Here is a 14753-nt window from a genome sequence, read left to right on the forward strand (position 1 = left end):
TCTTTATCCCACATGAAGGAGCAGAGACTGGTTGTGTTAAGAAAACAATTCGAAGTAAGAGAGAAGTAGGTGGAAGATGGAGAAAGCTTGATAATGAGGAGCTTAATAGCTTGTATTAATCCCCAGATACTTTAAATGAATACGCCACCTAGGAAAACTAGACATAAATTGGAGGAATGTATTGAAATGCATTGTCACGTGTATGAGTGACTATGTATAGGGTTTGGATTAGTAATTGGATTTATGAAACATTTTTTTCCTTGGCACTACAGTCCCAGGGGGCCTAGGCCTATCTCCATGAACTTCTCCGTTCACTACGGTTTTTCTAGATCTTACACATTCGGTAGGACTCCTAGTGTGGGNCTGTATTTATAAAACATTTTTTTCCTTGGCAATACAGTCCCAGTGGGCCTAGGCCTACCTCCATGAACTTCTNTATAGGGTTTGGATTAGTAATTGGATTTATGAAACATTTTTTTCCTTGGCACTACAGTCCCAGGGGGCCTAGGCCTATCTCCATGAACTTCTCCGTTCACTACGGTTTTTCTAGATCTTACACATTCGGTAGGACTCCTAGTGTGGGTGATCAGTTCGTCGCAAGGCCTCTACCTATACACAAACACAGAAAAACGCACACACACAAACTAAAAATCCATGCCCTGTGTGGGATTCGAACCCCCGATCCNGCTCGCAATATTGGTATTTGATTATGCCTTAGACATTTACAGAACGTGACTATAGATAAATATGACAGTCTCACTGAGTTACACATTCCAGAAATCACTGTACGCTCTATCGACCTGTTAGGCTCTATCGTGCGGATATAATTTATACTTTTCACGTTCTGAGAAAGGAATGGACCAGTTCATCACGAATATGACGACTTTGTAGACATCCTGTTGTTCCATCTGGTGATTATAAGCATTTAATTGTAGTAAAAGTGCATTTAAAGTAGAAATGTAAAGTGATGAATTCGCAGTTTTGAATTAAATTGAATTCAGTGGATGAAAGATTCTGACAGTTCCTGTAATTTACGCAACAAATTGTGTTCGCAGTTCAAAAAGCCAATATCATTAAAGTCAGTGATTCCAGTAATGCGCTTATGGAATTTATAAAAGTTTTGTGTTTGTTACATCAATGTTTGACGTCAAAGAGGAAGAAATTGTCTTTTTAATGACTTCTGTTAAGAAAATGTTGAAATGTCTTGTAGGTTTCTGCTACTAGACTTACGCGTCTACATTCTGGGAAGCATATTTCGAACTGTTTCAAGACAGAGACCCACAAAAACAGACATGTTTCATTTCATTTTCATTCAACAGAGGGAAATTGGCGAAGGCAATGAAAGAACCGCTGTCTGACTGAAGCATAAAATTAGTAAAGTCGCTAAATATATATGACGCTAGGACATACAAAAGAAGCCACATGCAGAACTGGGAAGATAAAGATTGAGTAAAATGCAAATCGAGATTAATAATTGCTGGCAGGAAGGAGACAAGATAATTACTGCATGCATTATTTGCAGAAACAAAAGACGGCTCACAAATAAATATCTCTTTATTTAGCGTAATAAATTCTGCGNGCGAGCGAAGACAGTACATGCCTTAGACATTTACAGAACGTGACTATAGGTAAATATGATAGTCTCACTGAGTTACACCTTCCGGAAATCACTGTATGCTCTATCGACCTGTTAGGCTCTATCATGCGGATATAATTTGTACTTTTCACGTTGTGAGAGAGGACTGGACCAGTTCATCACGAATATGACGACTTTGTAGACATCCTGTTGTTCCATCTGGTGATTATAAGCATTTAATTGTAGTAAAAGTGCATTTAAAGTAGAAATGTAAAGTGATGAATTCGCAGTTTTGAATTAAATTGAATTCAGTGGATGAAAGATTCTGACAGTTCCTGTAATTTACGCAACAAATTGTGTTCGCAGTTCAAAAAGCCAATATCATTAAAGTCAGTGATTCCAGTAATGCGCTTATGGAATTTATAAAAGTTTTGTGTTTGTTACATCAATGTTTGACGTCAAAGAGGAAGAAATTGTCTTTCTAATGACTTCTGTTAAGAAAATGTTGAAATGTCTTGTAGGTTTCTGCTACTAGACTTACGCGTCTACATTCTGGGAAGCATATTTCGAACTGTTTCAAGACAGAGACCCACAAAAACAGACATGTTTCATTTCATTTTCATTCAACAGAGGGAAATTGGCGAAGGCAATGAAAGAACCGCTGTCTGACTGAAGCATAAAATTAGTAAAGTCGCTAAATATATATGACGCTAGGACATACAAAAGAAGCCACATGCAGAACTGGGAAGATAAAGATTGAGTAAAATGTAAATCGAGATTAATAATTGCTGGCAGGAAGGAGACAAGATAATTACTGCATGCATTATTTGCAGAAACAAAAGACGGCTCAGAAATAAATATCTCTTTATTTAGCGTAATAAATTCTGCAAAAATGTCTATTAATAAAACTGAAAGAATATTCTTTGAAGGAAATTACTTTGTAAAATGAAAGAAGCCATAAACACATGCAGGGTAACTGTGCGGTGTCTGATGTTCTCAGGCTATGAAGATTAATGTCTTGCCAGAGGTGAGGCCGCGTAGCTTGGTGCAAACGTACCTATGTGCCACGTAAAACTCAACATGATGGAATATAATGCAGTGAGCCTATTTGGAAAATCTGTTAAGTTCAAATACATGTGTACGTAAACATAATTCGGAAACAGAACACTGCCACCCATACGTGAAATAATTTGTTATCACTTTGATAAAACAAATTTAGAGGTATGCTAAACCAGCAAAATTGCGTCCATGCATAAGCGTGACGCTCTGAAGACGTATGGAGGACTCTGAGGTAGGATTTCATATTGTAACTTGTATAATCTTTGCTACGCAACGATCTAGAGTTGAGCGATTATATCAGACCAGTTTCTGGGCAACGGCTCGGTAAACACGTTCCTGAGGCAGCGGCTATTATGCAACTGTGGAAACGGGGTTGTTGTCTACGCGGTCCGCACCGAAGCGCTATAAAGAAGGGGACTGTGGCAACCAGTTCAGTTGAGCTCTGCAAGGTAGGATGAGAACTGATGTCGTTATTGGCCAGTTGATAGTTGTCAGTTTAGTTGAGTTCTGCATGGGAGACTCTGAAGATAGAACATGACGAAAAATCTTTACTCCTAGAAGCAGTTACTAGGGAACGGCCTGTGAAAACACAGCAGGCTGGAAAAGGCATATTGGATGCCGTGGTGATTTATAAAGTACGAAGATCAGCAAGATGCTCTAACCCAGGAGTAACTATCATGTTCTGGGTGCAATTATTCCCAACGGGAAAGCTTTATTAATTCTGGATCTGTTTAGAAATGATTTTTTAGCTGTGAGGTTATGTAGCGTCGAATAGAGAGATTTCTGAATAACGAAATGGACACCATGAGGAAGAAAGCAGTTTTGACCTATGGGACTGAACAAATAACATGCAGTGGCACTCAGGATCGTGAATTACTCAACTGCTACGTTGGGTCTAGTGGAAACTGCTTTAAATGCGTGTTAATCTGGGCTGCTGACCGATGCTATTGAGGCCAGTATTCATTATTTGCCTGTAAATCGAGTAAGTATAGCACTATAATTGTTTTTTAATTCAGAAATGATGGTTGATATATCATTTCATTGAATGACGGACAAAAAATATATATATACAGTGAAGTTTATGCAAGAAGTTCGGTCTAGAACTCAACGTATGCTGTATAGTTAGAGAAGAATTTTCGGATGAAATTCATAATACCTAGAAGAAGTTTATGATTTTCGCTATGATCTTCTGTTCTGTGACATCGTGTGGTCTTGTATATGTGTACCAGCTTATAGGCATAAATACTCTCTCCAGCCTGAAGATGAAGCAATGTAATTATGACAAAGATCACAATTTAGAACTTACTTTCCTCGTGTACACATTTAATCTTACAAATCCTGTATTTTATATGACGTAGGTTCAGAAACAAACAAACCTAATTTTGCGGTTGAGGGGTTGGCAATCATGCTACGTATGCGGGACGTTCACGGCACAAATCTCGCTCCAAACACCGGCCATCTTGACTGAGGTCCTTCGTGTTATTCCTAAATTCTTTCAGGCAACTGCCGACATAGTATCTTAAGCTGAGAATTTATTTTTTATTAATAGTATGTTTTCACTTATTTTACAGTTCACATTGGTAAAATACCAGGTCGCCTTATATTCTGGCTTACACTGTATTTGTGTTTGTTCGTGGTTTATTTAGCGATCCTGTCGGTACTTGTGATCATGCGGCTTCGCCTGACACGGTGATCTGTCGCTAACAAAAGGATGTGAAAGGCAGGAGTTGTGTCTGCTTAATATTTATTCTTAAGGACACCAAGTTGAGGCGACATCTGTAGGAAGCAGTGCCAGAAAGAATATCGCCCTATACAATAGAAATGGGATGTTGCTTACATATAGACTGGCTCCTTAACTTATGTAAACATGGTTGGATGAGGTCCCTGGAATTTTCAATTGACCTAATCCTTCCAGCCGCACTATGGCCATGGGGTGGACTCAGCCTCCTACAGAAATGAGTACCAGGAATCTTCCTGAGAGCAAAGGGCGGCTGGCACATAAGGCTGAAAACCTCACCGTCATCTGTAAACCGTTTGTCTAGAAAATGTAGGAACTTCGACCTCTCACAACTCTATGGTCCTCCACGGCCACTTACAGGGATAGTTTTACCTTTACCAATCTGAATATGTCGAACCGTCTCTGGCTTAGAGTTATTCACTTGTAAATGATATTTCTGATGTACTTTCTACTTGTATTTATCATTTATTACAATGTCAAATATCATACTTCCAGCTCCAGAAGTTCCTTAATCATCACTTGTTCTACATTCTACAGAAGCTTCTTAATGTTTAAATAAATATTTAAAGTAAAGTTGTCTTTCTGTTTAACATTCAGAGCACAGAGACTGCGATATACATCACCAGCTGTAACAGTAATGTTCTGTATTTTGTCTACTGAGCGTATTTATGAGTTTCGTATGATTAGTGCTGCAAACCGGAATGTCGAGGGTACGATTCCATATTAGGTCACTGAATATTTCAATTTGACGATCCACTCCCCCATACGCCTTCATGGCGTAGAGCCTAATTACTTGAGCACAAGAACAACTCAGTCTTTTACCTAATACTTCTAGCCGCACTGTGGCCCTGGAGTCGACTCAGCCTTAACAGAACTGAACACCAGGAACCTTTCTGCGGGTAAACTGCGGCTTGCACGTAAGGCTGACAACCTCACCGACATTTATGAGCCGACTGTCTAGGAAATTTTGGAATCTGGACGTTTCGGAAGCCTATGGATTTCTTCTTCCTGTTACAGGGATAGGTTTACTTTTTACTTACTTTTTCTCACACTAAATAGCAATTATTTTCCTTACCCGATTTGTTCTTCTAATGGAGACACAGTGCGTTTATTTGGAGAGACAAGAGCTTACAAATATTCAACTTCTTTATTACAACCGTCACAATGCAACTAATATCAAAATCAGTGCTTAATTTTCAGAGCCAAAAGCTAGGCACTGATCTTGATATAGTTGTGTTGTGACGGTTGTAATAAAGAAGTTGTATATTATAACATAACAGGATGCATGAAATGAAACTTACAAATATTTTTAAGTGTCTTTGTGCTTTAACTTAGCACGATACAAAGACTATGAATAGCCGTTTGTGTGCAGTAAGAGAAGTATTCTTCTTTTCCCTAACCTCTTGACGGATTTATGTGAAGTTTAGTATAAAGAATATGCACTTGACGAATGAGAGAAGGAAGGGAATTACTAATATAGAAAGAGACGAAAGAAGAAACAAGTCAAAGGTAAGATATAAGAAAAAAGAAAAGAAAGAAACAAAAGCAATAAATTAAATGGATAGAATTTAGGGTTTCACGGCGGTGACTATGAAGAAAGCAGTCTTCTGGGATGTGGCACCGTGTATATGTGGTGTTAACCGACGTTTCAGAGGAACGTATCGCCTTCATCTTCAGGGAAGGACAATAAGAAATCCGCGAGCGAAGAGACTGTGACAACCGGTACAAGCAGACCGCTTGTACCGGTTCTCACAGTCTCACAGATGGAGACGATACGTTCCCCCGAAACGTCGGTTAACACCACATCTACACGGTGCCACATCCCAGAAGACTGCTTTCTTCTTAAATGGATAGAACTTACTTGGTATCGCGCTCTTCCCTTCACTACCAGAACATGTAAGCCAGGACGAATCAGTATTTCCAACTCAGCAGAATTCGTTTCGCCGTCTGCAGTGCAGACGAAGCTAGAGCAAAATATGTAAGAAAAAAAACTGTCAGTAAAATTAATGTAACTTCTATTTATAAAGATGCATCTTGATGCTGAGCTGTCATTCTTCCCTGTCATTACCGTTTCCAATTTCATTTCATTACTGCTGAAATACGAATAACTTGAGATGTTTCATCGGGTTCTCTTCCAGATTAAGCAGTGTTGGAATGGTTCCGGATTCAATTCGTTTTAGGTACTAATTTCAGAATACAAGTATGCATACAGACGGATATACAGTGACTTACACAACTTCTTACGATTTTGCCGCTTTAATATTTAGAAACATCCCAACTATAGATGCTGTGCCCACCGATTCATATGCGGAATTCTTCTGCCCCCCCCCCAACCGTCACACTTATTGAATTCTAAATAGAAATGTTGACTGTGTACTTCAAGAACCAGGCTTTATTTAATGTGATATTTAAATATCGTCATGTGTAAGGTGTTATGCGTGATATATAATAAGGGTTTCGGATTGGATAATTGGATATATTGACACTTTATACACACAACTGGGAACTACAGGCAATTACAGCGCCGAGTTTGATACACACACTTTACAGTTCACTGTTACACACTCACTAGGGTTCCCAATTTTCATTAGCCGTATCCTGGCAACGCGTTTCATAATAATCTCACTGTCAATTCAAATCAAACATGAAGTCTTCTTCTCCCTGACTAATTCCTTTCTTGCATTTCTTCTGTAACTCCCAATTCCGAAAACTCGTCTCAATTTAAATCCTCTGCTCCCAGGCTCATACCCTGGTAGACTAGCGTCTCGTAGCACGACTCAATTCCTCTCAGCCGAACGCTTCTTCATAACTACTTTGCACGGATCACGCAGGAAACACAGCCTCTCTACTATTAGAAAGGTGCGTTTACAGCGCCGTTATATAGCAACGGAGGTCGTTCGACTGTTTCTTGCGTATTCACTGCCGTGCAAATATGTTTACCAAGTCTTTGCCTAGTAATGAACGTCTATTCTGACCTCGCTATTCTGGCTTTCGGGCATAACGTCACAGTATATAATCTCTCTTCCCTTGCCTTCATTCCAGGAATGTTATGCTATTGTTGATCTAGATGATTTACTCTTTTTTTTGTGTTTGTTACACTTTTGGTTATTCTGGCTTGAAGAATCTTCATTTCTCTGCTATATATTTAAGTACGTCCGCATTCGCACGAGATGTTGTAGGAACACTTTGATTCCTGTATCTGTGATATTTGTGTGTGCGTGACAAATCTCTCTCCGTCATCTGACCGATAATCACACTCAAAATTCCTTTATACACCACAGATATACGGTACGACTACTGCCGTGGCACTTTTCGTGGTTTCCTCAGTGGTGAAATTGCTGAGGACAACGTTCAGGAATTCTGATGGATATATTATTTCCCATTTACTACCCCCTAGATTTCTTGTCTCTTCCTGAAGGTATCCCTTTTATGCCTATAGCTGTTGCTCTGTTTTCTAAGCATTTGTAATGCCGCGCATTCCGACTCTCTTCTCACCTCCCTTGGATTCTCCAGGTTTGTAGCTTGTTTCTCTTTCATTCCCACTCCACGGAATGTCAATTTTAAATCTATTCACTGCATCTGTTTTATCTGTCCATAGATTTACAGTCATTTTGTGAGGTCGTCATCTCTATTTTAGTTCCTTGATCCTATACTTAGTCGTTATGACCCCTTGGACGGGGGATCAGTCTTTGCAAGACCTCCACTTACACACAGGACAACACGAACACAGAATAAACGCACACAGACATCCATGCCTTGAGTGGGATTCGAACCCACGATCCCAGATTTCGAGCCTTAGACCGCGCGGCCACTGTAATAGGCGCATTTCTTTTATTTGGCCTTAGCTCCATAACATGTGAACTATATTGCTGGATAACATCTACATTAAGATCAGCGGTCGAGTTTATAAATATAAAGGCTCATTGTGCTAGTTAATGGCCTCATTACTGTATGCAGTCTTCATCTGTTAATTACATACACAATGGCAGCTAATAAAACAATGCCGCTGAACTGTTTAGCGCATTACGGTCCTTAGCAGGTGACGATCTCAATAAGCGGTAAAAAATCCAAGGAGTGAATAGTTTGTTGCTCTGTTGAGTCTGTCATCTCCTTGGCTCACCTCAATGCCTTGACACCTATTCTATAGGGTGAATCGTATAGAACCGGCCCGATGAATTTGCTAACAATTCCGCAGGTGATGCATATAACCACTCACAATTACGACATAATAATCCGTGGGCCGTGCTGAGTCGAATGGTGTGCGCATGATCCGCAAGTGGCAGCCCTTAGCTGCAAGGTCAAGGACAATGCCGAAACGTGTCTGCAGTGCGCAGGCGACAGTCATGGAGTACACTGTTGAACAGCGAGTGTTTCTAATGCCTACTTGAAAATGGCGGACACTTTCAACACCTGCTCTGTTCACGGCACACAATTCAAGATAAGATATGCGTAAATTACTTTAATATCTGTATGATATATTTTATATTACAGCTCATTTCGTCGGGCCGGTTCTATATGAATCACCCTGTATTTTAGAGTCACAGTGAGACAGCGTTGTAATTTCGAAGAGTGTCATTGTAAGCTGTGTTGCAGCAGACTGCAGACTGCAGAGAATAGGGAAATGAATGCTCTTCGGCCTCTTCAACAAACAGTCAACGCACGATGTCGGTACAGTAAATCAACCATTGCTGTAGACTTTGAGGAATCGCTACATTGAGTGTTCGGAACCGTTTGTCTGGCTTCGAAGTAAGGGCCTTGGAGGGATGAAGACATTCTCCGAGATCTTCTATTGGCATTTACTTGTTTTCCTTCGACAATGAAGATTTCATTTCAGACAGTAGGCCTGTAGACTTATTATTCTGGTAATTCATAGAAATTGGATGTTTGATCAGTTGCTCAAAAATTAATATTAGTTCCTATCAGCCAGCTTGGTAGCTCAGCAACTATCACAGCGACATATTCCACGAAACCTTTGGCTTTCTGAACTACACAACGCCGCAATCCAGGAGGTCACACTGTATACTCACCGCCGTGAGTACCCTGTATTCATGCAGCTGCACTTGTCCTCTCACTCTGCTGAATTAGTCGACAACAATTCATTTCGAAAGTAACACTCATACCAAGATCTGCCAGCAGCAAATAGGTCTTACTTGTGTTCCTATCAATTAAGCCACTAGAACAATGTTTTCTTTTTGTATTTAAGTTTTATCTGACAAAGGTTTTCCTCTTAAACCTATTATAAATATTAAAATTGGCTTTTTATTTGCCACCGAAAAGTTGATGCGAACTCGGCTGGTCAATATATTCCCTGCTTCTGAAGCTACCGGAAGTGCAAACAAAGTTCGCTGTAGAGTCTTGCATGGCGGCAGGTTCTTGCAAACTAATGCAGTCTCATAAGAGCAAGAACAAACAAGTTATAAAATTTTGACGAAGCTGTCTAATTCTCTTCAAATAGAGATGAGATTGTTTTAGAGCATTTTAAGTTAGAAAGTACGGACTCACAAATATTGACAATTCTGGTTACATGCGGTTCAAATTTGTAGAACAAATTGTCTCTTTATTTTGTTTTCCATAATATTCTAAGGGTATTCGAAGAAAATTCTTCATTCGTATCTTATTTTTGGGCCAGAACTTCTTTCACGCATTTTTTATATGATGTCGCCTGCAAGTTCCACTGCCATCCTCAGGTTACAAGGGAGTATCATGAAGCACGATGACATCTGCTTTAGATGCAACATGGGGGAACGATGAATTCTCGTAACCTGTGCGGATTTATCGTGCGAATTTGAGAAGGCTGAAGATGTTCATGTAACGGGGCTGTTCAATTTGTCCGATATGAAGTGAAATTAAATGCTGTGTAAATCCACCCCCCCCTTCATATATCAAATTCTATCGAAGTTGATTCACTGGTAAGGTTGAAGGCAACATTCCGATTGTGGGTTCACTTTGTACGGATAAAAAGATAAACCTCTGATGGCAGATCTGGGTACGAAATATTTGTCTACTTCTCACTCATTCGTTCTTGTTTGGTAATTTTCGCAGATCCTTTGTTCCCGTGGTGCATGCGGTAGCGTACGAGTAATTGGTTGAGGTACTCTGCTACAAACCGGAAGATCGCGGGTTCGATTCCCGATGAAGTCACTGGATTTTCAATTGACATCATTTCAGCAGCACTATGGCCCTAGGGTCGACTAAGTTTGTAACAGAAATGGGTACCAGGAATCTTCCAGTGTGTAAAAGGCGGCCGGCCGGTGAGTAAGGCTGACATTCTCATCATCATCTGTGAGCCGACTGTCTAGAAAATGTGGGAGCCTCGATGTCTTACAATCCTCTCAGCCTCCGCGGCTTGTGACAGGGAAAGCTTTGTTCTCGTGCTCCGTGTCTGTCCATCGCTCTAGTCTCCTTCCATTCGTCGCCGTATGAATTCTTTTAAATGGTGACGTTTTGGCCCGACACTTCGGCATATCCAATTTGGTGTCTAATAACTTGTTTGTTTTTGATCATATATCGTCTCAAGTCCCTTATATAGCTCTACACTCATACAACGAAAAGATTTCATTCTTCCTCTTCTGCAATAAATTCATCTTAGGCTGGGGCCACACGAGCTCACAATATGCGTCCGTTGAAACGTCCGTCGTGACGTCCGTTTTATAAATAAACAAGAGAGGCGAATGCTACGCTCTCTTCTGGCTCCACTGCAGACAAAAGCTACGCACCGCATTCTGCAACCGTGTGGCGTCCTTAGCAATGTCCGTCATAAAGTACGTTAGTTGCAACGGAAGTACTCCGTACGCTCGTGTGGCCCCAGCCTTACTCAACACGGTTTCTTATAAAGTTAACAAGAGTCGGAAAGTTCACCTCACACGTTTTCCTTCAGTAGTCTTCTACTTCACTGCCAAATTTATAATAGGAAAATTTCATTATATTATCTCATGTGTGAGTGACTACAAACGGGTTTTCGGTAAGCAATTGAATTTATTGGTCACTTAACATATCCTAAATAAAAGTAACTATAGCGTACAGTTAATTCACACACTCTATAATTCACTACAGCACGCACTAAGTCTTTTCAGCCTGCAGTGTCTTCACCAGTCGTTGCCTGGTAACGGCTTAATTCCACTGCGCTCAACTGCAGTCCATTCCACTCACTGCCTAGCAGCAGCCGTTTCCTAGCAATAGGTCTATATGCCACAATATTTATTTATAGGTTCATTTAAATTACGTCTACCCAAGTTTAAACCACTGACGTGCAGTAGTGTACCTCAAACACCTATCGTCGGCCGCATTAAGCAGCATACATTTCTTACCAATAAAATAGAAATTTGTCATCCGAATGGTCACGCAACATGGTTCCGAGAAGTGCGTAATAAGGCCGTCAAACAGCGCCGTCAATTCGATAGAGCTTAGAAACCAGTTACTGAATATTTGCCAGAACATAATAATATTGCACACGATCACGGCGTCATACCAACTCCTCACTTCTTGAAGTTACATGTCTTGTCAAATTAACTGAAATATTTCACGGGACCCTTAGTAATAATATTTCGGAAAACTTCTGTTATCTTTTTAGTAAATATTCTCCAATTTTTAGAACAGGAGGAAAGTGTTAGCACGTATCTGGGTCAATGAAAGGCATCATAGGTCGCATTTAACCCAATGGCTGGCCGCTAGTTTGGCAGCCCTGATATAAAGGTATAACCTCACGAACTTCAATATTGTATAGGAGAATTTCTAGGAATAAATGGAACTCATTTACTTTTAAAGGTATCATTTTCTGCTCTACATATTATGATTAAATTTGAAATATTCCTAATGAACTCTGAGACACTCTCAATTTTATCTCCTTAACGTGCACATGTTCAAGTTCAGGAAGTCAGTAATTGCGAAATGATTGTAAACGGTAACTGTCCAGAGCTCAACCACGCTCTATCCGCCATTATTGCATAATATTATATGTAAATAGTAGGGATTTTTGAGCATTTTGACTGAGAAGTCATATGCCCCCATTTTCTGAAAGGGAACACTATACTATTGCACGGTTCTGTACTTTCAAACGTAATGAAAATTAAAATAAGCTAGCCCTAGAGGGCCAGGTAATAGTGATCTTCACTCACTCATGGAGATGAGCCCTTCTGAAGAAGCTGCCAATTGTGCAGCAACTCAAGAATTTCTCAGCATTTTGTGGAGTCCAACGCACATGCGTCACTCAACAATACGGCGGATGTGTTTTATATGTGGTCCGCGCCACACACATTATGAGTACTGCGGTTTCTGCATAGTCAGTGCTGTATCCATATAACGGGAGTGTGTTTGCAGCTGAAGTTATCTGTGAGAGACTGGAGAAAGGCCGGCGATAGAATTGGAGAACTGGTTCGAGTTTTGGGGAATCGACAGTACAAGGTAATTGAAGAAGAAATGGCAAGAATACTTTGTAGTAATTTGAAGTGCTAATTTCTGTGTTGAGATCCGTTACCAGGAGACGACTAGTGAAGACGGAGAATCCCAGTGCATGTGCAACAGTGAACTGTAAATTGTGTAAATCAGCGATACCGCTGTATTAATTGTAAATATGATCTAAAAGTTTTTGACGATGTTACATTAACACAAATATTATGTTTCTGGGCATTATCCATCATCCTGTTTTTTATCTAATAACCGTCCTGTTTATTTTTCAAAACACTGTGTTTCGGACACTGGATTCTGTCTCTGTCTTCAGGTAAAACATACTCAGTTGGGCCCAATAGATAAAGCTAGTCCCTATCTCCCGGAGACAGGGACTAGCTCTATCTATATATATAACGTAGCGAGGACATTTAAATACGTCGAAGTGAAGTCAACCCTAATTTTTATAAGCAGTATCTTTTTCTCGCCCTCTTTTTCACACATACACATATACAAGTACATATTGCCACAATAATTAAGTTTAGACAGCCGTAACATTTAGCGCTGCACGGTGATCTGAATGGATCCAGGCAGACAATGGCCACTGCAAATATTCGCAATTTGCTAGAGGGGCTGAAGTAAACCACGCAATCTTAACGAGAATCGCCGGGGTATCGCCTATATTCGAGCCGGATGCACATCGCGAATGAAACAATGACGTCACCGCTTCAACCAACCTGCTCAGTAGCCTCATACTTCTACATACCTGCTGCTTGCAGACCTTTCCAGTGCGACACTGCAGTATGTGCCCAACATTTGTTACTCCCGCTGTATACTTGACCGATTGCTGCTAATTTATAAATGTCTGAGAAAACATGCAATTTCATACTTGTTACTCTGGTATTTTTCCTCTTACGTCTGCGTGCTGAGGAGAGAAATTATTTCGAATTACTTTTTTACTGTTTCCTCGCCTTCCTTCATCTGTGAGTTGGCGCTGCCACTTCAGTTACAAATGCTAGGACTGGCTCTTACACCCGCGAGAGCGCGCTAGTAACCACTTGATAAGCTTCATACATCATAACCCGTCTCACGCGAGCAAACCTTATTTTGTACTACTGCCAATGTTTGAAATTATCATGAACTTACGTTTGCATTGTTTATTTGCAACGTTCTTGTGGACATGACTAATTTTTTATATTTCTCCTTTTCTTTACCTGCAATAGAGCCATGACTAGAGAACACTAGCTAAAGCAATATTATAAAAGGTAAAATTCCGGGTAAAGATAAAGTTATCCTTGTGCTTAATCGATTAAGCACCACACAATTAACAAATATGTGGGTGGAGTCGTAGCTCAAACATTTTTGACCTCGGCGCGACATGGAATTGAGTAGTTAGTTTTAAGTCCCAGTTCCTTTGAAAAAAGGGCATTATTCTGATCTGTGGGGAAAAAAGTATGATAATCCTAACATTGCAGAACAGCATGATTTTATAAACATTTCATAAAAATTATTTGAATGACCAAATTTTGTGGCGTACTGACCTCCAAATGGGATATATCAAATATTTCGATATATCTTCGCACACTTCAGAGTTAGGCATGTCACGATTGTACCAAAGGACAGATCGTTCACTTCTAAGAATAATTATTTTATAGGTAATTTACTCCTGTTAAAATTAATTTCAATTATTTTATTTAATTTTTATAACAATTTAAATATTTGTTTCATATTGTACTAAATACTAATTTCGCTCTAGGACAATCTTTGTCATGCATATAAGTGTAATACGGAAGTATTTCATGCAGATCGGATAAACAGGTCCTAAGTTATATAATTATTAACATAAATCTAGAAAAAACGAAGCGTGAAAAGCAGAAAATCAGAATTTAAAAAGCAGTTTGGCATTGTTGACGGTGAGAACAGGGTGTTCAGGAGACTATATGGACCGAAGAGGGATGAAATGAGAGGAGGTTGGAGAAAACTGCATTATGAGGAGCT

The 14753-nt window shown here is 39.9% G+C and overlaps 1 protein-coding gene across 3 annotated transcripts in view; it reads left to right on the forward strand.

The window, feature by feature from the left end:
* Window positions 1-14753, forward strand: part of LOC111861548 (potassium channel subfamily K member 9) — a 386136-nt gene that overhangs the window by 52414 nt on the left and 318969 nt on the right. Inside the window, exon 1 of one of the 3 annotated variants that reach the window (XM_033750364.1) lies at window positions 12679-12773. The exons of the other annotated variants lie outside the window; for them this stretch is intronic. The gene's annotated coding sequence lies outside the window, so the exon portion shown is untranslated. Of the gene's footprint in view, window positions 1-12678; window positions 12774-14753 lie in introns of those variants that run through there. 3 annotated transcript variants of the gene reach the window in all.

The sequence above is a fragment of the Cryptotermes secundus genome, unplaced genomic scaffold, assembly GCF_002891405.2.
Source record: "Cryptotermes secundus unplaced genomic scaffold, Csec_1.0 scaffold48, whole genome shotgun sequence".
Classification (NCBI taxonomy): domain Eukaryota; kingdom Metazoa; phylum Arthropoda; class Insecta; order Blattodea; family Kalotermitidae; genus Cryptotermes; species Cryptotermes secundus.